This window comes from Tinamus guttatus, unplaced genomic scaffold, assembly GCF_059628265.1.
Source record: "Tinamus guttatus ecotype Peru unplaced genomic scaffold, ASM5962826v1 Tinamus_guttatus_pri_ptg000153l, whole genome shotgun sequence".
Classification (NCBI taxonomy): domain Eukaryota; kingdom Metazoa; phylum Chordata; class Aves; order Tinamiformes; family Tinamidae; genus Tinamus; species Tinamus guttatus.
This window is the reverse complement of record NW_028288687.1, coordinates 550179-573000: the sequence shown is the minus strand read 5'-3', so window position 1 is coordinate 573000 and position 22822 is coordinate 550179.

Below are 22822 nucleotides of genomic sequence, written 5' to 3'. Positions count from 1 at the left end.
TGGACTACCTTGTGCTGGAATTGATACAAGCTTTTGGCATTAATGCACTTATTTCTTTTCTTATAGAAGAGCTGTTTAAATCTTGAATACCAGATTTTTATTCCTAAAATTGTTTGGAAAAAAATAGCAACTATTTTTTTTTATTTCTTTGTCATCCTCAGAGCTTTGGCACCGCTAACACTTTTCTACTTATTTCTGTGGTGAGTGGGAAGACACTTTTCCAGCCATTGCACAGCATGCTGCAGCTGCACAGAAATGCAGACGGCCCAAGCGCTTCTTCTGCCTTGCCCAGAATCCACGGGGCACATTTGTGGCCATCGCTTTGGATTCGCTCCTGCGTGTGAATTCTTTCCCACAGCCATTTGAGCCTTTCTAAATATGGGGTTTTAATTCCACTGGGAAGACACTTTTGGGCATTCAACATGTGCTCAGAGCGTCGTCTTCAGTGCGAATAAAAGAGAGGAAGAAAGTCTTTGGCCCCATAGGCCCGTTTCCTCCCGCCCTCGAGGGAAGTGTCTCCCTAAGACCCTATGGATAAGCACCCGCATCCGCTGTGGTGGCCCCAAGCGGGTGTGCCCAGATGCCAGGGTGACAGTCGCATGAACAAAGTGGGCTCTGCTCTGCTCCCTCTGGGCCGGTGGTCACTTGGTGGCTGCAACGAGGAGGGTTGAAGAGGGTTGGTAATTGTCCCTTTTATTAAATGCTACGTCCTTACTGCTCTGGCAAAGGCACAGGTCTTCTTACTCTGGCCATTACGTGGCTCCTATCACTGCAAACGTCTGGGAGCCTCCAGTCCGTGACATCCTCCTCCTCGTTGTGTTCACATAGGTGGGCAGAGAGTGTGGGTCCTATTGCACGGCTGGGAAATGGAGATGCAGAGTGACTAAAGGACTTGTCCAGGTGACACCAGACACAGAAACAGTTGTCTGAGTTTCGAACCAGGAGCTCCTTCCTTGCTCAAGCAGGGCCACAGGCGCATGGTCGACCCCGAATCATGGTTTTATCTCGAGGAAAACGTTTTTCATGCCAGCTGGAGCTGTGACTGCGTGGACCTGGATGTTAGTGCTGTGGAGCCTGTGTCCTAGCCCAGGTGTGACGTGAATTAACCCCGTGTGCAGATCTGAGACCATCCACAGCAGGACACTGGCTCTGGTAGCAGGTAGCACTTTCCTGCGCTGGGACTAATTTAACTCGATTTGGGTTTTAAGCCTGTCAGAGCAAAGAATTATAATAAGGTACAGTAAACCGCAGGCATGAGTTAGTGTTTACAGACTTCTGCATCTTGCATTTTTTAGATCAGCTGTGCAATACCTGCCACAAAGAGCAGACACCCTGTGCCTCTACAGGCCGCGTTTTCTCTTGTGGTCTGGGAAGACTCTGGGTGTTTGAGCCCTTTCCACGTTTTACTGCTCCCATTCTGCAGCATTAAATTACCTTTCTAGTACCTGAATTTCAGGACTGAGAAAGCTTTTAAGGAATAAAAAAAGCAATGAATTAATTTCAGATAGCTACAAGCTGCTCTTACTCTGTCAGCGCAGACGCAGAAGTCCAGCTCGTGTGTCCGTGCGCCCGCGTGTTTGCCCGTTTAATCCCAGGTAATGCCGTGTGCTCCGGCCTGCTCCCTGGGCCGGGGAAACGCTCACATCATCCCGCAGCTCCTCGTGGTCGGCCTGGGCTCGCTGCACAGCCTGATTTTGGACGGGCTGGCGCGTTGTGGCCACGCGCGCGTGCCGGCCCGGCCCGTCGGCACGAGCAGGGTTAACGGGAGAGCGCAAGAAGGCTCCGCGCTGCCGCGGGGGCCTGACCCAGCCCGGCTCAAGCAGCAGGGAGCTAATAGAAGTTTTCTGCTCTATTCAGAGCCCGGTAGTCGAGCATCTGAACTTCCCACCAAACCTGGCTCCCATTGTGCTTTTAACGGCAGCGTCCCGTAGCGCTCGGCACCAGCAGACAAGCACTTGCAGCTCCCTCCGTCCAGTTCCACCCCGGTGGTGTTTAGTCTTTGGAAAAATAAATCTAGGGCAATGATGGTCTAGTTTAAGCAGAGTGTTTAGTGCAGGCGAGTCCTGCTCTTTGCAGCCCGGCTCAGTCCGTGTGCCTCATTGGGGATAAGGAACTAAGCGCTTACGCGTGTACGCCAACATAGTGCTGCTGAGTTAATCTTATCCGAAGCTTCCTTTGGAAGGAAAGCGACCAAGGTTTGATCAGGGCCAATGTCATTTTTATCTCTGTGAAGTAGCTATCTGGTTGCAGAGTGGTGTGTAAACAGGGAGGCACGGGGCCGATTTCTGCTGCCGGCCGCTCGCTGCCCTTTGCCTGCTGCTGTTCGCTTCAAGGGTGGTGCATGAACGTCCCTATAAAAGCCAACAGAATTTGACTTGCAAGTCAGTGAAGCCCCAAATGCCTTCTCCTTTGTGACATTTCCCTTTCTGATTTCCTTCTCCCATGTATGCGCTTTGCTCTTGCACATAGAATATTTTTAAAGCAGAAATACCTGAAAAAATGCCAGAAATACGTTGTTGGGGGAGCTGCTAGACTTGCATTTGAAAAATCTTTACATCTGAGCCTGCCTGTGGGATTGTGTGCAGAAGATGAAGGCGCAGGAGTGTTTTTTGCTCCCAGGAGCAGGGCCAGAAGGGAGCTGTGCTATGGAACGGGTATTGCAGGAGCATCTAGGAGCAGCTCCTGACCTAGCCCAGCAGCTGATTGACATGATGAGCAGGGGGTATCGGGGCTCACGTGCTCGGTGGAAACAAAACTGCCTTGTCCTGACTTTCTGTGATCCCTCAGTTGGAGGCTTTTGGAAAATCATAAGGATGGAGACCTTGTGTATGAGTTGAAAGAGTGTCTGGTAAGATATTGTTAGAAAGGGGCAGGGGGAGAACCGTTTCTGAGGCATTTGGAGCCCCGTGGATCTAGTAACACCATTGAAAGGGCCAGCTGAAGCAGAAAGTCCCCAAAGGGTTAAGTGGAGGCAGGTGTTCTGCGGACATGATAAACTATATCCCTTTCAGCTCTCAAGGAATATCTCCTTTCTGCTGCGGCATGGAGAGAGGAATGACTCTGTGCCCCTTTTTATACTTAAATGCTTCCTAAGGGCTGATTAGGTTTCCCTGTGACCTGTTGTAAATATTCACATTTAAAAAATAAAGGTAGGGGAGGAGGAAAAAAAGCCGTCTTCAGCGGGAGAAGCGCTTGCTCCGGACACGCGGCGGGGTTCGGCTGCCGTGAGCACGGTGCAGGAACATCCTTCTTTCCGCAGCCGCCCGCCCCGCGCGAGCTCCTCCGTCCGCGCTGCCTTCCCTCTTCCCGTGCTTGTTTTACACACAGCCGCTTCCCTTTCTCTCCCTGTTTTTTTCCCTTTTCCAGGCATGACAAGCAGGCCCAAGGAGTTTAATTCCGGCTCGCGAAGGCTTTTCCCTTGTTCTTCTTTGATATTAGCATGCGTCTCTGCTCATACTGCTGCACACCCCAAGAAGTTTGCCAGATGACACATAGAGAAATACTGGTGAGGTTAATAGGACATCAGGAGAAATATTAAAAATCCTGTTTTTTTTATTGGGACATCTGGCAGCTCTTCCTTCCAGAGCCTATTTTGGGGGTAGGTCCGGAGCCTCCCGCGTGTTGCTCTGGCAGGACACAGGGGTCTGATGCTCCTGGCGCTTCCCTCGGACTCATCCGGCACCTGGAGGGGAGATACCTGCAGTTTCCCAACTCTGAAGTAGTCCTGGTAGAAAGTGATGGAAACATTTTCCAATCTGCAAAAAGTGGCAGGGAGGCGTGGGCAATTTTTGCAAGAATTGACTCTTTTTTTTTTTAAATTTATTTTTGTGTAATTTGCTTTAAGTTAAAATATTACCGCATGTGTTAGTGTGAATAAAAGGGTTCTAGGAGTTTTTCATTTACCAAAATGAATCTGAATTTATCGAAAGCTCCTGACATCTTGAGGCAAGCCTCATGTGCTCCCTGTGTTCCGGCCTAACGCTGGCTCCCGGCCACGAGGCCGCGAAGGATCATTTTTAGCCGAGGCCCCTTGTAGTTGGAGGCAATCAATCTTGCGCCATGCGAAATTCCTTAGCACTGGAGGCCTGTCCGTCTTCAGGAGCTCCGAACTCCTTCCCGTCCTTTCAGGGACTTGGCTTGAAGGCAAAGGCCGAGCTCCCTGCTCGCCCCGGAGGAAGGAGCAAGCCTTGTGAAGACGCTTTCTCCTCTTGCTGGATGCTGCTGAGCCCGAGGGTTTGGACTTCTCCCGGGAGCAGGGAACGTGTGGGTGGCCTTCAGCAGCGACGCGGCTGCCGAACAATGTGGCCATTGTTTGAGCTCCTCCAGGAGGTATCCGAGTTGCCTTAACGCGATGGGGATGTTTCTGGTGGCTTGGTAATACTGAAGAGTCGCGTTTTGTCCTGTAATTATAACAGTATTAGCTGAAGTTTTCTCCATTGCTAATATTAATTATCAGTAATGCCGATGGGATAGGACTTGGGTTCCTCTCTCTAAGGGATTGCATGTGGGACAGGAAGAAGCTACAAGAAGTGAATGTGGAATCTGAGAACATATATTTTCCCAGGAAGCAGATTTGAGGTAGCGGCTTTAGGAGGCTCCCTGCATTGCCATGAAAAAGAGATCATAATCCCAGGAAACTCAGCCCTGCATCCCTTGTTGAGCAACCCATCGCGCTGCTGTGACTGAGGCATCAGCTTCTGCACTGAGGATACCCAAGGACTCTGCCCATCTCTCCATAGCATCGTGCTCGTATCTTGAGCCGTGAGATGCTCCAGAGATGCTTGTGAACAGTGCAAGGCTTAAACTGGTCTTTGGAGTGAGTTTGCTCTGTAGCTGCTCTTTTTTTGTTATTTCCTTTCATATTGCAGTGTATTTAATTTCGGAAGTGTTTTAGTACAAACTTCTATTTGCTAGTTGTAAGTTCTCTCTGCTCTTGGTTGGGGAAGAGCTGTTGTGTGGTCTCTTCAGTGGGCAGGAAGATGTTTGAAGGCCTCCATGGTGAAGCCTTTATTTTTTTGAAGACACCTGCAATTTATTCCATTTGCTGCTAGCTGCATTTTAGAAAGCAACGTACTTCCTTGAAGTCTGCACGTTGAAGTTCTTTTTCAAATGAACAAATAAGAAATTTGATGTTGCTTTGCTGGCTTACATGGTATTTGACATTACAAATCGTACGTTCTTAGCACATGAAGTCTGGACCCGATGTTCCCAGTGACAGGTCATGTCACACGGTACAGCTGTAAGTCTGAGAGGTGAAATCCAGACGTTGCTGAGTCCATGAAGTGAAATCCTGAGATTTCACCCTTGCTGCCCACAGCTGTGTTGGAGGAATTGCTTGTCCCTGGGCTTCTGGTGCTTGTGTGACAACAGGCTTGATAATGCTCTTCCAGTGTGTTAAGGAGCTGCTGCAAAGAGGAGCAATAATTGTCTCCTGAAATTAGTTACATTATCTATCTACTACTTATATATACTACATGAATTATAGTCTTAAACCACAGCAAAGGTTAGACCTTTAGATATTCATAGTCATCCTTGGATACTCATGCGTGTTGCAGGGGATGCTGTTCAAAGCTGAAGGGAGGGAAGAGGAGATGTCTCTGGGGCCCTCACAGCTCTGTTTGCTCATGCCAGGCTCTGGTGAGGAGTGTATCTGCAGGGAAACAGGTTGCTTTTCTTTGCTGTCATGCATGGGAAGTCACTCAGCTACCGTTGCACCTTTTCCCTGACATATGTTTTCCAGAAGAAAAAAAAAAAAAAAAAGTACAGGGTGACTAAATGAGCAAGAAAATGAGCAAGAAACCAATCCTGATCTCTTACTGATAATTTCAAGAGCTTGCACTGCAGCTTTGCAGTTTCTAAAGCACGTTGAAGATGTGGTTGAGCCCCTTGACAGGTTGAAAGGTAGGTGAGCAGCAGCCTCCTCTCCCAGCAGAAGGGGAGCGCTGACTTGGCAAGGGCAACAAAAGAAATTATTGTTAAAAGCAGCACAAGAAAGTGCAGGCTCCTGGCTCCAAGGCCGGTGCCCGGACTGCAAGGCATATGGCCCAGCTTACCAACGGACAGCCCGGTGTTCGCCGTTTTAATGTCAAGCACATATATCATCATTAGTCTCACTCCAGCAGCTCACGTATTTTCCTCTTCTTTCTTTGCTCCCCGAAAGCTGTGAGCAGCTCCAGTAATTCCTAAGAATAAATCTTACTTCATCAAAGCGAGGGCTCCTCAGAGCCCCGTTCATCTTGGCCGCCCGGCCGCCCCTGCGTCCTGCCCAGGTGTCCCAGTGGCATCGGGGCACTCGGATGGGGTGCGTTGCTGCCGGCCCTTGTGCCTGCTAAGATCTGCTCGGGCAGGGGGACAGTCGCTGCTTGTTATGTTGATTCACGACTTTATCCATTCCAAAGGAGCTCCCTGATTTGATAAATCCTGGCAGGAGCACAGCGGTGTCGAGGAACTAGTAAGCACATGTAGATGTCTGATCCCAGGGACTCTGAACTAAAGATCAAGTAGGTTCTCACAGCCTGTTTGGTGATTCTCAAAATACTTTTCCGATTTACCTTAACTGTGAAGTTTTAATTGATAGAGATGCCATAATTACGTACATATGCACATGAAGATGCAGCTAGGAGCATGTAGTAAAATGACATGCAGTCTGCCTTTTGCTGGCGTTCCATCAGTGGAAAAAATCAAAGAGATTTTTAAAAGTCGTATTAAAGATCTGCTTCAAAAAAGAGACATTTTGTTTTGAAACTCTTTGCCTAACTTTACTGCAATGAATGCTGAAGATGATGGTAGCTGAATTATTATAATTTCTTTTCACTTTCGTGTCTGTTGAGCCTCCTCCCCTCCGTCACCTTTTGGGTGGAAAGAGGAGAGGGAGGTGGGGGTGGAAAAGGAACTGGGAGATTAGATGAAGGCACCGTTTCCTGAAGCAGTTAAAACAAATGAAGACCTTTTCAGATGGAGATTTTTTGTTACATTGTTCAAATTAAGATTTTAATTTATAAGAATGTGATTTTGTTTGTATCACTTGTTAAAATTGTTGTAAATGTTCGCTTGTTTTTAACTATTGTCTGTGACTTCCTTGCAAGTTGTTTGTGTAAATTAGCATAACTAAATCCACATCGGTTATGAGTTGCAGATGAAGTACATGCAACACACACACGAGCTAGCAGTATCAGAATCTGAATGTGCTCTGTTCAGTCTGATGCATTTTCTCATTTACTGACTACTACTTTTCATTTGTACAAAAAGGAAAATGTATCGGATCACTGATGCCAAACTTCTGAGTTCGAGTTGCGTAGCCTGCTGTGGATGGTTTAAAGGGAATGTTAAGTGCTGAGGGCTTTTTATGCCAGGAACGTGCCTCTTTATTGTGAAAGTAAGACCTGGTGGGAAGGAATGCGATTTCATTTTTCATTACTTGCACAACGGCACAGAAATCTTTCCTTTATGTTTAGTTTTCTTTTTGCTATCAGACTGAAATACAGCAATGAGGTTTTATTACAGGGCTGCAGGAAAAAAAAATCATGGATTCAGCTAGGTATGTCTTTATTGTATGCTGCTGCTGTTATTTACCTCTGAAATCATACTGGAATTGAAACAGAAGGTTGTGGTTTAATTCACCCAGCTTACAAGCATGCAGAGGATAAACTGAAATGCCACGGCGCTTGGAGAGGCAGGTCTTGTGTGTGTCCATCAAGCAAGAGGTTTCACCCAACTTGCTTACCCAAGCTGAGTGCTCTGGGGCTTGTCAATGTGACTTTTGTTCTTGTCCAGTTTTCAAGAAGTCCATATTATGATGGAGAAATGAGCTTTAAATACACAGCAGACGCAGAAGAAGGGAACGCATGGCAATGGCCACCAGCAGAATCCCAGTGTCACTTCCCATTTGGCTCCCTATCTTGCAATTAAAATACAGAAGTGCAGGCTCAGCCCTTCCCGCAGATCCAACCTTGCCCAGCGGTAGAAGCAATCTGCTAATTGGGGGGATGTAGTTAGCAGTAATTAAAATTCTTTTCAATTATGCTGTTTTTGTTAACTCTAAAGTAGAAATGCCATCACTCCTGTGAAGTTCATCACGAAGCTCTTAGTGATCGCAGCAGAGATGGAATTAAGCCTCAAACTCCTGTCTGGATTTTTTCTCCCGTTGTTTCTCAGGCTTTTGAAGGGTAGCGGCTCTGAGGCGCAGCCGCTGCCTCACGTGCGGCCCATGGGCTCCGCACAGGCGCGCGGGCCCACGACCCCGACGGGCATGGAAAGCTCAGTCTGATAGGGGTGAAGAAAAACGCTGGAGGGGGGAGGATTTTAAAAAATCCTTCTGGTTGAGATTCACACTAAAGACAAGCGAAGAGCCTCCCCTGGCCCGGGGGTCCCAGGGCAGCCCCGCCGCAGCTGGTCGGGCTGTCTCGTAGCCCGCGCGCTTCCTCAGGAGACACCATGCAAACAAGCTGTTGATATTTTTAATTTAGCCTTTGCTAAATTCCTGTCGGAGGTGGTCTCAGCCCAGCCCCAGGGCTGCCTCTCTCCTCCCTGACAGACTATTTACTTGTGGTCAGTCCCGGCTCGCGGTGACTTACGATCTGCCGGCCGTGTTCATGGACGCTCTGGGAGCTGCTCTGTTCTTGGGCTGAGCTTGTCCAGATGTATCAATATTCCGGTTTGGATGATATAAAATGAATGGTCAAGATGAACTGCCTGCGGCACTCTGTTTTGAAAACCAGGTAGGGCCATTTTTCACATTGGGAGATTTGCTCGAAGCAGCCCCAGAGGTTTGTGAGATGGTTATAGCAGCACACGCACAAGTAGCTTCTCATTACTCTTGGCTACATCTTTTTGGCATCGCAGTTATGATGTGAGAAGGCCGCAGGGAATCCCCGAATGACGCTCTGTGATGGAGCCTTCAGGTGACGTGAGGATGAGCTAAGCGTGAGCGGATACGGTAAAACCTCTGCAGCGCGGGTCTGGGGCAGCCAGGGCCCTTGGAGCAGGAGATGAGCTGGAAACAGCTCGGAGAATTTTGCGAGGAGCCTGGAAATGCTGCAGTGAGTATTGGAAACACTATAACGTGCTTTTTATTTCCTTGGCTCTGACCAAGCAGAGCAGGTCTCATCTCCTAAGGCAAACATCATCTCAAGCTCCTGGCAGCCTGTGCTGCTGTGTATGGTAATGCCCTTGTGCCCTTGCGAGGACCTGCTGAGTGGGGCGCTGAGAAGGCACTTGCATGACAAAAGGGAAAGCTGGCAGTAGTTAGCGGGAGCAGAAAAGCCCATTTCCCCTCAGTGCTCTCCCTGCCATCCCAGTGGGCAGCTCCGCAGAAATTGGGCTTCCCCGGGGCCTCCAGCTGTTAGGGAAAAGAGGGAGGAAAATTCCCTGCACAGTTCCCAGCAGTGCGTTTGATTAGCACCGGGTTCCCTCTTAAACATCTCTTCTTTGGGAAGCCGGCGTTGTGCGAAGGAACTGGGCGTCTCCTCCCTGCAGAGGCCCAGCTGGAGATGCTTGGGAACAGCATCCGAAACAGGGCCCTGCTCGAGCTGGAAGCAGCTTCTTAGCTTGCAGAATAGATATAATAAAATTAAGTATAACAAAAATGATGGAGCCGTGGAAATTGCACCCCACTGGAGCGGTTCTCACCGGAGAGAATCTTTGATACTGGTCAGCTGGCTTGGTTTACTGAGAGAGTTTGAGTACACGAGACCTGCAGAGCTCTGCTTTTATTATTTTGGGAGATCTAACCTTTTATTAATAAAACAGCAAAAGCAACAAGGGCAACTGTAGCCCTTTATTATCTTGGGCAAGTACGTAATGGTTCATGTGTGAACTTTCATGCACCTTTTCGGTAGGATAGTGGTAATTAAAGGAGGAGCAGTTACGCGTCTGCTCCCTGCTTGTTACTAATTAACGTGGATGCACCAACCTCAGCTCTCAAATTGCAGGAAAAAGTCTTCAATAAGGAGCTTGCCTGGTCACCCTAACCTTTCTCTGCACATCCTTTCTGGTGTACTACCCCTATCAGAATATTTCCAGCTTGTTTTATCGTATCTAAGTTGGGACTATTTCATTATTTATTTTTGAGTGAGGAAAGGCATGGCCCTGGCGAGAGGCCGCGTGTCTCATTTGAAAATGGCTGTAACTTTGGGAATATTTTCTCAGCTTTCATTTGGTTGTATAGGCGGCGTGGAGAAGTGACGGGGGTTTAATTAGAAAACGCAGTTTGTATTTATGGAAAGCGCTCACATGGCGTCTTTGTGCGCGCTGCAGAATTCGCGCAGGAACACAATGTTTCCCACAAACCAGACGTCTCCCCACTTCCACGGGCTCTCCCCAGCTGGACTAAAAAGGGTTTTAATACGAGTTGTGCGTTTAATTAGGCAAGAGCCTTGGCAGCTCTTCTGACTCGTCGTTCATTTTCAAGTCTTCCGAAAAAGGAAAATCAATCCAATTCGGTTAATTGTCATATATAAATTAAGAACTCATTTTTTTCCACTTCTCAGAGGTATCTTCCCGGGTTCCTTGTGATGGATCATGCAGGGCAATCCCTGCCCAACGCCACCAGCATCTCCGCAGCCCGACAGGAGGCTTCTCCCACCCTCAGACCCTCCCGGGAGCATCCCGGCCGCAGGGAGACGGGACGGGCAGTTGGGTGCCAGGAGGAGCGTGAGGGTCTGCGGGACGGGAGCCGCGGCCGGGCTCCTGCCGTGGGGCCCTGCAAACTGCGGCTCCTTCCAGGCCGCAGTTACTCCCTCGCGTCCGGATGGGCACAGGGAAAGGACGCTGTAGCACGTGCACCGTAAGTGTGTTTAAGCCGTAGTAATTTAATGCAAGGGTACAAATCGCCCCGTGGTTTTACAAGACCTGAACGCTTAGAAGGAAATCTTAAAATAATAAAAGTAAACGGAAAGCAAAGCATTGCTTCCGGCTGGCTGCAATTTCTTCGGTATCTTCCCAGGGAAATTCACTGTGGATCTGAGCTCTGGGAATATTCCCTGGCAAGTTTGATTTAAGAATATTTATCTGCCTTTTAGTGGCCCGCGTTCTCAGGCTCCAGGGCTGACGGCCTCTAAGGAGGGCTGATTCTGATGTTTTTCATGTAGAATTCCCATGCGGCGGGTACGGGGCAGCCCCGGGGCTGCGTGGGCTCCTCCGCGCCCGCCGGCAGCCCCGACGCCGCGGTGACGGGCGCTGCGTCCGACGCAGCAATTCCTCCCGTCTGGCCTGGATGTCGAGCTGAATTCGGTATGTATCTTGTGGGCGAGGGCAAGTGCTGGAAGCTATTAGATGCCGAACAAAAAGCTCTATTCAAGGCCTATCGCCTTCCTGCCGGGGTAATCCAAGTATCCGAGACTTAAAAATACAGGGTAGGAGACTGTGGCCTCCGCACACCAGCACTTTTAAAGGTGTCCAGAACATCAGCTAACATTAAAATGCTACAGTATAGGATTAATCTGAAAAAATGCAACAGAGAAACCCAATCTAATAAATACATCTATCTCCAATTAAATAAAATGGAACACTTTTAATAAAGTGGAGTTGCAAGCTGGTAAAAATTTTCTCTTGTCACTCAAGGCCGGGACAGGAAAACATTTTTCTTTCACTTGAAATAGCTGTATTTATTATATCTGACCTGTTTTAACATTGCTGGTTTTACTTAAGAACTAGAAAGAAACAAACGCTCTTCATCGTTTGATGCCTTTTCTGCAGCATGAAATTGTGTTACCAAGAAAAATACAGTAAAAATGGTTTCCAAAACAGATTCAAGAAAAATCTAGCTTTTCTTTTCTTTCTCTCTTTCTTTTTTTTCACTAAGCCAGTTAGTCCTGATGAATTGTTTGACTCTGTTGTAAATTACTTTCTGAACAGCAACTTGTTCTCATTTTTCAACTTAAAACCAATTATGTATATGAACCATATATGGTTTTTAGTCATTAGGGGTTTGTTCAGAGAAGATAAAAATGCAGTCGGAATCTGGTTAGTGCTTTGAGAACAAATAGATGATGCACACAGATTCCTCTTCCAGTTTAGTTACCCTATTGGTTACTCTTATTTACTTCCTAATGAAAACAGTACAGACAGTAGGAGGCTGAAGTCCATTCTGTGCTTGGTTTATTTTTATTTTACGTAAAATTTATGTATACTTTTGGCTAAATTTTGAGATACTTATATGAGCAAACTTTGGGGGGAATCGTGCTTGAATCTTGGCCCCGTCTTGTCCCAGTGAGTCTGCAGCGAGCCTTGGTGGTGCTGCCTGTTCCCGTGCCGCTTTCACAGAGTTCTTCAAATGTGAGATGAAAAATCGTTGAGTTTATTTTATCCTTTCAACTGACCCGTCTTGGTGCGGATCTGGGGATGGGGCTGCCTCCATCCCGCACGACTTACGGCTTTCCCCTTGCATGGCATTTGCTCCCATGTGCAAAATCCACATTGCGCTGACATGTGCAAGTTAATACAAGTTTGATCTGATTTGTGCGCTACCTCTGGCCATTTCTGTGCCTTTCCTGGAGGCTCCGGAGGCAGCTGAGGCGGGATGACCCCTGCTCTCCTGCTTTCCGCTGCCTTCTCCTGCTGGAATGTGACCCAGCGGCGCCTCGGGGCTCGAGGAGTCTCCAGCGGCTCTAGCAGGTGGGGGGTCAGGGCCGTGCTGTGAATGATGAGACCTCACGCATTAGCGTTTCCATTTATTTTATTTTCCGTCCATAAACGGGCACGAGCCACGTCACAAATGAAATAGTAATGGCAGGAGACGTTGCCTCCTGGAGTGCCGTTCACCTGCTGGTTTCCAAGCGCTTCGGGGTTTGCGTGGAATCACACGGGAATGCGAGCTGCTCAGGAAGGCCGTGTGGTGTTTCCTCATGGAATTTTCAGACCCACGAAGTATCCTTGGCTCTCAGGTGAGTTGCCAGCGCTCCCGAAGCAAAGCCCGAGCGCTCCTGGCAGCCTCGATGCCGGGGACGGCGCTGCGGAGAGCGGAGCGAGGAAGGGCCCCGGCCGGGGATTCACGCGTGTTCTGGTCTCACGTGCAAAGAGTGGGGAGATGGATTTTAACATCTATCCATCTGGTCCTTGTCATTCTTGTCTCCTGACACTACTGCTTGGATAGGGGCGGATTTGCTGTGGATGTGGGAGCCCGCACGGGCCTCGCGCTTGCCCCAGGCCATGCAGCTCCGCAGCTTTAATCCTCTTCAGTATCACGCAGAGGCACCTGGTGCTTTTCATTTGCTTGCGTTTTTCTTGGATCTTTTAAAAAAAGTAACCAAATTGCCCTCCTACTAAAGAGAATAGTGGTTTTAATTTCGTAACCAGTTAATCCTTCCTTAATTCGATTCGGCCGCAGGACGCAGACGCTGCGTGGAGCTGCGCATACGACACATGGGTCGTCCTGTTAAAACAGTGCTCCAGGGCCTGCTGATAATCCAGCGCCGAAGAACATTCCCAGATGCCACTTCTCCCGAGACCGGTGTTCCAAAATTCCTCCATGCGTTTTCCATTGGAAAATAAAGGTGTGCTTTCCTCTTTCTGTTCTCCCTTCCACGCTCGTACAAAATTTAAAACAGAATGTGACCATGAAATGGAGAGATCGGACCAGACACCCGGAGTGGGGCATTTTCGCACGGAAAGCTCCGGCGCGCTGCGTTGGAGTTACGGAAGCCCTTAAAAGTGCGACCTGCTGGGTCGGCCCGGAGACTCGTGGTGCCTTTGGGGGCTTTGATCGGGCTGCAAGCGAGTACAACTTATCAGGTTATTTCCATAGCGTTCCTTTTCTTTCCAGCAAGGCTCATGGGGGAAATCTTGTCCGATCTCTGTTCTCCATGGGATCCGCCGCCCGGAGCCGCACGGGGGGCCGGCTCCTGCGGCGCCCTCCTTCCCCTGCCACCTCTTGACCCCAAACGTCACCGCCCGAGGGGCTGCGATTGCAGGAACACCTGGGACGGGCCTTCCCCCCTTTTGTTTTTTTCTTTTCTTTCCCCTACTTTGACTATTTCAGTCAGACCTACAGCTGAGCTCTGCTGAAATGTGGCCTTGCAGGCTGAAAGCAAAGATTTTGTAGGAAATCATACATTTCGGATATATTTTTTTTCCTGTTTGTCCTTAAAATACACTGTTTTGTGCAAGTTAAGTTTGAGGGAGAGAAAACACTTTTGCAGGAGGGTTTCCCTCCCTAAAGACCTGGTTGCTCCCCAAGCCGCCCCGCAAGGCAGCTCTGCTGCTCCCGCCGGCGGCTCCGGGCCTGCGCTCCGCTCGGAGCCGCGTTGCGCGCCTCATTATTTACCCTACATAAAATAGAAAATATGAAACTTCCCTTCATGCCGAGGGGAAATGTGTTGGAGCTCCTCTGCACACCTTGTCTCAGAGAAGGCACAATGTTCTGCCTAATAATTTTTTAAAAAATCTGCATTTTTAAGAAGGGGAGAGCTTTGGTGGAGTTCATGGGGCTCACGTCAAGCTGCCTAAGCACTGAGCCATGGGAGACCTTGGGATTTATAGCACAGGTCAGGGAGGCATCGTGTGATGAAGCCTTGAAGCATTTCTGAACCTTCAGGGCTTGTTTCTTGTCTGGGGGCTGCAAGGGATCAGTGTCGTTCCGATGGTCACTGAAGAGGCCTCCGTGGGCTCCGGCGCATCGGGGCAGCGCGCCGTGCGGAGGCCAAGGAAATCCTGACTCCAGGTTATTTGTCCTCCATAGCGAATCGCGTGTTGTACCTGAGCAAAGAGCCCCCAAGATCGCAGCGGAAACCACCGGTTTCATTAACCACTATGAACTCCCGTCCGAAGAGCTCCTTGCATTATTTGCAGGAGTTGCATGAACGTGCTGCGCCCTGGCACCAGGCACGCGGACGCGGCGTCAGGGTGTTTCTCGGCGCAGCTCCTGCCGCGCGGCTGCAGACCCGCTCTGCGGGGCCGGCCTGCGCCCGGCGCGGGGGACACGGGGGACAGCCCGGCCTGCAGACCCGGAGCACGTTGTGTCTTCAGTGCATGGGCCAGGGCTGCTTGGGCAGCACTCTGACCAGGGTGGCGGGTTTCCTTCCTCAGCAGCAAAACAAACATTTTAGCCTTTCTCTTCATCTGCTGCTGTTGTGCCCCTGCCCAGCCCTCTCCAGAGTGTTTGTGCATATCTAGCTAGGTATTTGTGTCCTTTTTCCAAATAACCATGCTCAAAATGCCTCTAGTGCCCCCCTCATAAGTTAAATGTTCTTGACTGTGATTTCTTGGCCTTGCCCAGGGCCCTGCTCCTGTTTTGGGGGAAGCTCTTGGTGTCTCGCAGGGCGGTTTGGGCCCCCTGGCCCCGCTGGCAGCTGAGTGGCAGGGACACGCGGGCTGGCGGGGACGCGCACACAGACCCCTCGGGGGGAAGCATCGCTTCACTGCAGAGCGCTGCCCTATGGATTCCGAGCTGCTTCTCAGCCTTCCTTTTCCCTGCGGTAGGTTTGAGGGGTGGCAGCCTGTCCCACGTAAATAGGAGTTGGTGTCTGCTTCCTCCAAGGCAGGGTGCTGCGCTCGGGGCTTTCCGTTCTGGAAAGAGTTTTCAAAGTGGGAAGGCAGCGAGAACTACAAGAGGGCTCCAGCAGGAGCCGTCTGGACAAGACGCTTCCTTAGTCCATGACCCGGTGGGTCGTCCCAGTACCCGGCCCCTCCGGAGCCCGTCCTGGAGGCTCCGGCGCTGCCCGCGCTCCGCAAGGAAGGCACCTTCCGGGGCGCCTCCTCGCCGCTCCTTCCACTCTTTGCTCCTTTCTTTCATCCGTGCTCTTTCCAGCAGCTCTTTCCGAGCAGCTTCCCTCAGATGCCTTGCCAGGAGCAATCACGATCTTAATATTTCATGCCACGTTCATCTTGCTGTCCTTGCAAGATAAATGAGCGTTGCGAATGCTCCAGAGAGCGCCTTGTTCCTTTCATAAGGCCACAGTTAATTGCCATTAAACAGCCAGTCTTGGTAAAATTAATATTATTATTACTGTGCTATTAATGGGCTACAGCGTTTGGAATGGCTAATGAACGTAAAGCAAATACAAACGTAGCCCTTTGCTTACTGTTTATTTTTAATATATTTTAATCACCTGTTTGCTTTGGCAAAAACATACGTTTTAGATATTGAAATCAGAGGGAAAATAAGCTAGCACCTTTGCTCTGAATGCAGGCCGACATCTGGGCCTTTCTTCTTTCTGCGCAGCTCCCTTCTGTTTCTGCACAGGCCTCTTTGTTCCCAAATATGTTAATTCTCGCCGCTGTTTGTAGTGCAGATCCAAACGGTGGATCCTGGAGACTCCTTGACGTGTTCGAGTCGCCCTCGTTACCCTGAAGCCCAGCTCTGACCTGGGTGTGAGCTCCGGCCCTCCGCGTCTCCGCGTGTCGCACGTTGGATGCGACGGGACTGGCCACCTCAAGGTGCTTCACAGGCTTCTCCCAAAGAGCCTGAGTTGTACCCAAAATGCGGGGCAATCTCCCACCCCCGAGCAAGAGGGCTCCTAAAATACTGCCTTTTTTCCTCCTTTGGCACCCCAGCGGGGACTCCAGCTCCTCTTGCTTCACAAGTACCTCTTTTTTTTTCCCTTTCAAAATTTAAGAGAAGAAAAACCGTATTTTGACTCAGGAATGTAATTCCCTCTCCCCCGAAAGAGATATTTATTCACAAGCTGGAGCAGGTCCAGTTCAAATGTTGAGCACTGAGCCAGCACAGAGACATTGCGCACATGTTCATCGCCCTGCAGGTGCGAGGGGAAGGGGAGTTGAGGCTGGAGCCGGCTTGAAATATTACTTTTACCTACATGTTTGACACTTTCTAGCGCTTTTATAAGGAGTGATGGAAATCTACGTTTTTCCTCCTTTAATAAAATGAACTTCTTGCTCGTTAAAGGTCCGAGATTGACAACCGTGGAGACTGAGGTCTTCTGTTGGCCCCCAGAGCGAGCGCCGTGCGGACGGGCGCTCAGCCCTGAGCTCTGGGGATACTCGAGCCTTCCCGGAGCGGCTCCGGCGCTCGGGATGCTCCAACGCTCCTTTCCCAGGGCTTCTGGCGCGGCGGGGACCACCCCGCGTCTGCCGCGCTGCGCGCGCGCGAGCTGAACACCTCTTTGATGAGCCTCAGGTGAAAATGCAGCCCTTGCCATGAAAAATAAGTAGCAGGAAAAGATGACTAACCAAATGCATACACGGAGCAAACCTCAAAAGATTCCCAGCTTCCCTCTGCTGGCCGGACTCACTGGAGCGCTTGTCCTTCGCGATGAGAGAGCGTCTGAGAGGTGTTTGTGCGCTGCAGGACAATAGTAAAAAGTCGCTTTGCATTAGGAGAGCCCTGATCTGCATAGGCCAGGAAAAGGGAAGGAAAAAGTGCTGCTTAAGTGCAAAAATTCTGCATGCTTCTTTCAGTTGATGGTTAGCGCTACTCACGCCTTTTATCTTTGGAGAAATAGGGCGCAGAATTTATTCCGTCCTCCTCAAAAACAGGTTTTCACGATTGACTACAACCTTCCAAGGAGAGAAGTAGGACACAGTCGGTCCTTCTGTATTGCTAGGAAGGAGGAGACTTGTCAGTTAAAGCAGTTCTTTGCGTTATCATCCCAGCCAGCATGTCCTGAAGGAGGAGAGCTAAGGGTGGTGAGTCCTTGTGACACACTGGAGTTAGATCAGCCCTATGGATGGAACCCGCCGAAATGCTCTGGGTGAAGAGGGCTTGTGCCCAAACAGCCTGCCTTGAAAGACAAGAATCCTGTGGTCAGCCTGACACCTCCTTCTACACTTCCCTGCAGAAAAAAAAAGGCCAAATAGGATAATAGAGTTCTGTGGAAAGGGAAGTATGTTCTAGTTCAAAGCATCGGAGTGGGACAGAGGAGGTTTTCCATGGTCCCGTGTCGTAGGGATGATGTCCCTTAGCTTCTCCCATGCTGGCTGTAACCTCTAACTCTTTGAGGGGGCTGCTTTGCACTCGTATTGCACCAATGCTGAGCAAAAGGGATCTTGTTTTTATCTGAGCCTGTAGCTATTTGCAGACCATAGATAAGTCAGTAAAACGATGACCTACAGCCTCACCAGGACAATTGCAGGCTGGTTTCATTGAAGTGAGTGTAAGTCTTGATTTTATTTATTTTATTTTGCTTCTATCATTTTACCTAGGGGATTCACTAGTATCAACATAGCGCGAGTGTGGTTTAGGAACCCTGCGAAGCTGCCCTGAGCTTCAGAAACGTATGTGCCAAGGAAGCCCAACTGCAGCTCGCAGTGATGGAGCCGAACGCTTGTGCAACCAGGGTGGTGATTTTCAGATTAAGGTTTCCAGACATGATTTCTGTGTCAGGCTTTGCCAGTACCAACATTCAACAGCCTTATGTATACATCTATTTTTTATATCATCTAGATATGTGGTGTTATTAACGTAACTTTTAGTTTGCATGTCAGAGCGGATAAAAGCCATTTGGATAGTGCCACCACGAAACTGCTGAGATGGGGAATTTTAGGTGAGTGACTGTGTGTCAAATTAAGGAAGGGAAAAAGCAGATAAATGTAGGAGAGCGTAAAGCACTTTAGGGTTGTTACAGATCCCATATGGTGTAAATTCACCTTTAGGGGCAGTTCTAAGAAGATAGTGATATGATTTCACCCCTTCATGTCTGTCACCACATCGTCTAGCAAGGACTGCAGCGAGAGGAATTTGGGAAGGAGTTAGCGTGAGTTTAACCCTTCCAAATTTGGCACATTAGTGCAAATAATCTTAATATTATACTTTAATGTGGCTTTTATTGAAATAGTTTAAGTTCATTTTGGCTTGAAGGCACGCGCTGTGCACCTTAAGAGACCTTCTAGTGATTACATGGGAAAAATGTATTTCTTTACTTGGTCTGGGTTTTGTTACGTTCTCTTTCAGTACCTTTTAATGATTACGGGTGATTTCTGCTGAAGCTCTGAAGAAGGATGTAGTTTTTTTTCCGTGACACCTAGTTATTTTTTGCTTTGCATTACATTTGGAGAATAAAAAAGTGATTTGCACAGATCCCCAAGTCTCTTAAATCCTTCTACATCAAAACATTCACCATAGAAACTCGTTGCGTCACAGAAGTTTCTTTTAATTAGAGTTTCTTTTAATTAGAGCAGACCTGAACCCGTAATGATTTCCGAAGTCACTCGGATCTCCCGAATCCGGGTGTTTTGATAAATAGAGCGCTGGAAGCCCGTCTTAATGCCCTTGTGGATTCCCTGCAGGCCTGGAAAGAGCCCTTTGCAGCACCAGGGGTAGCATTCATCCGTGTGTGATATCGGTTGGTACCGGTGTTGCTCTCAAATACAGAAAAGGCCAACGAACAGGGTTTGTAGGAAATGATTATTATGCAATCAATAAATCCTATTAATTTTACACTATGCCGAGGGCTGTATAAGCCACTTAAGTCCCGATTAAACTAATTTCTGCATGGGGAAAAAGGGTGTCCCACTGCGTGGCACAGATTTCGTCCCAGTATACCAGTATCTTTTTTTGTATGTATGTGATGACACATCGAGGTGGAGCTGCAGTGACACTAGGAACGCTGGCAGGTACGTGCTGCGTTGCCAGCGATGTGGCAACGCGGGGGCTTTTGCACCGTGCAGCGCTCAGCGCTGCCAACAACCTTCCATTCAATCTCAGCAGTGGAATTGCTTGGTCTGTCTTCCATTACTACTCACATTATTGTAATAAGCTGTAAAATGCAGCATTATTAAGTGGCATGGTATTAAAAGTAGTCAAAAAAGGCAAGAATATAAACTGAAAGATATGAAAATGTGATAATCTATTTCTTAATTCGTACAAAAAAGAGCAGCTGTTACTTCTTACTCATAGATAATTTTATACCACCTAAAGAGTAAGCTCCTATAATATTTGTTATACTTTATATTTGGAGGACACATTTTGAATAATCCTGTACAAAATATTTCATGTGGTTGGAGTGTGAGCAGGGGTCATTTTGCATGATGCGGGGCCTAGGCAGAAGCTTGACCCTTAGTTTTAGGCCAGGAGCATAAGCTTCACATGCAGAAGAAAAGATGAGCGTCCTTCGGGCTGATTCTTCATTGTACATACAGGCAACATAGAGATGTTGTGTTGCAATTCCAAGGGTGAATTAAAGAGCCCTTTCCAGGAAGTACACCAACAGCACAGCGCACTTAGGATGCTTCGATTTAGTTTAAAATCTGTCGTTGATGCTTTTGTCTTTAAGCCCCAAGGGAGTTCCCTGAGCCCTGGTGAGCTGTTGGCATGTGACCATGGCACAGGTACAGCCGCACGGGTGTGCGACCACGGCACAGGTACAGCCGTACAGGTGTGTGACCACGGCACAGGTACAGCCGCACGGGTGTGCGAATCCCAAAGAAGTTTTCTGCATTGGTTGTCATTGCACCAGTTATGCAGCAGTGCAAAAAACCCATTTTGTAGGTTTGTCAAAAGGCCAAGCGTTGCTAGCGGCGGATGAGCGAGTGTTCAGCAAAACAGCTGGGGTCTTCCCCATGCAGGGCTTGAGGCTCAGACCTTGCGCACGCTGCTGTCCTGCCGCTGTCTGCTTATGTTCTGGGTCAGCAGGCTGATTGCTGAAGAGATTATACCAGGATGCACTAAAGAAAATTGATAAATATAAATTATTTAGCATTTATAGCAGTCTGCTAATTCTTACATGCCAGAGGGATTGTTCTTTATATTTTCTCATGCTTGTTTAGCAACTTTATTCAGGTTTATTTCCTAACTTTATTTTTGGCATTACCAATAATAGCTTCTTTCTATATGCAGAGAGAGAATCAGCCCCAGTGTTGCTGTCATAGTGATCGCCCTTGAATTTTTCTTAGGATTAAATGTGTACTCTAGGATGTCGACCAGGCTGCTGCTTCCTCCTTTTCATACTGGCCTATGGCTCACTTGGTTGTGTTTAACACTGTTTAAGAAACAGCATCCGCTTTAGCACGGCGAAGAATTGAAGCGTCTGCTCAAGTCTTTATGGAACCTACAATTGGAAATAGTTTGTTGTTAAACTTCCCAAGGCCCCTATGCAGCCTTTATAGGTAGGTAAAGGAGAAAAACACCCCATCGGCTCTCTGAAACGTCTTGGTTTAGCACCCTGAGCACGCAGGCGACGCGGGCCGGTTCCTCCTGCCTTGGAGTGACCTTCCCCAGAACGTCACCCGCGCGCCGGCCGCTCGCTCCTTGCCATGGTGCAAACCCAGGGGCTTCAGGAAAGGGAAGCAGTCTGCAGGCTGCAGGCTTAACCCTCCAGCACCAGCTCTGGGACTGCACATTTCCATTACATTGCCTCATTGCATCTGTTACTCTCTTACCGAGTGAGACTTTAAAAGGCCCATCCGAGACTTGGATAGTCTTCTTTGACCTCATTGATTAATATTTATTCCAGATGGAGGTGGTGATTTCTTTAATAGATTTGGTGATTGAGAGTCAGTGCTGGACGCTGGGCCTCCTGGCAGGGCTGAGGACACCCGAGCCCCTTGGAGTAGGTGGCAAGTGAAGGTGCCCGTGAGGGCCGGCGCGGCCACAGACTCAACTCAGAGAATGGTTAAGGTTGGAAGGGACCTCTAGAGATCATCTAGTCCAACCCCCTGCTCCAGCAGGGACACCCAGAGCACGTGGCACAGGGTGGCATCCAGGCGCACTCTCAATAATGGGGTTTTGGGAGAGGAATAGGAAATTCATCTCCTGCCTCTGCAGGAGAAGTGCCTTCTCTCTACCCACTAGTAGCATTATGAGAATAAAAATGCTCTAAAGTAGGGGCATAAGCTGATTAATGGCAGAGCTTACCACAGCCAACACTTGGGGTTACATTTTTGAAAGACACCTCTGAATTGAGAATGTTACTTTACAGCCTTTTCCATGCTCTGAAATTCCTCTAGCTCTAAAAGAATGTTATTTTTCCTCTTTATCAGAGTTTAAGGGTCTCTCAGCGATTAAAGTCAGCTAGTATGCTTCAGCCAAAAAACATGCTCGCAAATAGCTTCCTTGACCTGATAAATAGCAATTCTCCCTGTATGAGCAGCAGAATAAATACTGCCTGGTTTGGGCTTGTGTCAAAAGAAAATCTTGAAAGCAGATGGGAAAATATGCAAGATTGCTTGGGACAGTTTTCAACATATAGCTGCATGGAGAATGTAAGCTGTTGCAGTTGTGCTAAATTTAATGGAAGTTTCCAGCGTACGGCCGCGGAGGATCCGCCTTGTGCTTCCAAAAACACCCTGGAAGATGCACTCCACAATGGTCTGAAATCCCAGTTGCTAATCCTAGATACGCCGAGGTCCTGGGGGTGCAAAGAGCTGCTGTCCGTAGTCGGAAAAGGGAAGAGGATTTGGCTTCGTTGGCGTTAGGATTTCAGTTGGGTTTTCAGTTCTATCTTGAGCTTTTCCCCCGCCGCGCTGGAAGGGTGGGATGATGCCTTTCTATTTAAGACGGAGGTTTCTTCTTGCGGGGGATTTTTTTCAGCAGTGCTGCTAAATTCCTGCCAGCTTCCCCATTTTCAGCTCTCTTTTCAAGGATTCATAAGTGTTGCATGTGTGGAAAAAGCAGAAATTCTTTCATACGAGGTTTGTTTTTTTCTTAAAAAAAAAAAAGATTTCTAAATTGCACAAGAATGGGTTTGTTTCTAAGAAGTTTGAAGTTTTCCAGGCAATTAGCTCACTCCATGGACTAGTGCCTTTGGACGATTTGAACACACAGAGAAAACAATACGAGTCCCCATTTGTCTTTGCTTTTTTGGGGGATTCACATGGCATTCCTGCTTTTCAGCAAACGTTTAACGAGGATTCGGGACTCTGGGGAGTCGCTCGTGTGCACGACAGCCAAACAGTCTGTGGATTTAAGACTCCCTAAATACTCATTGGCACA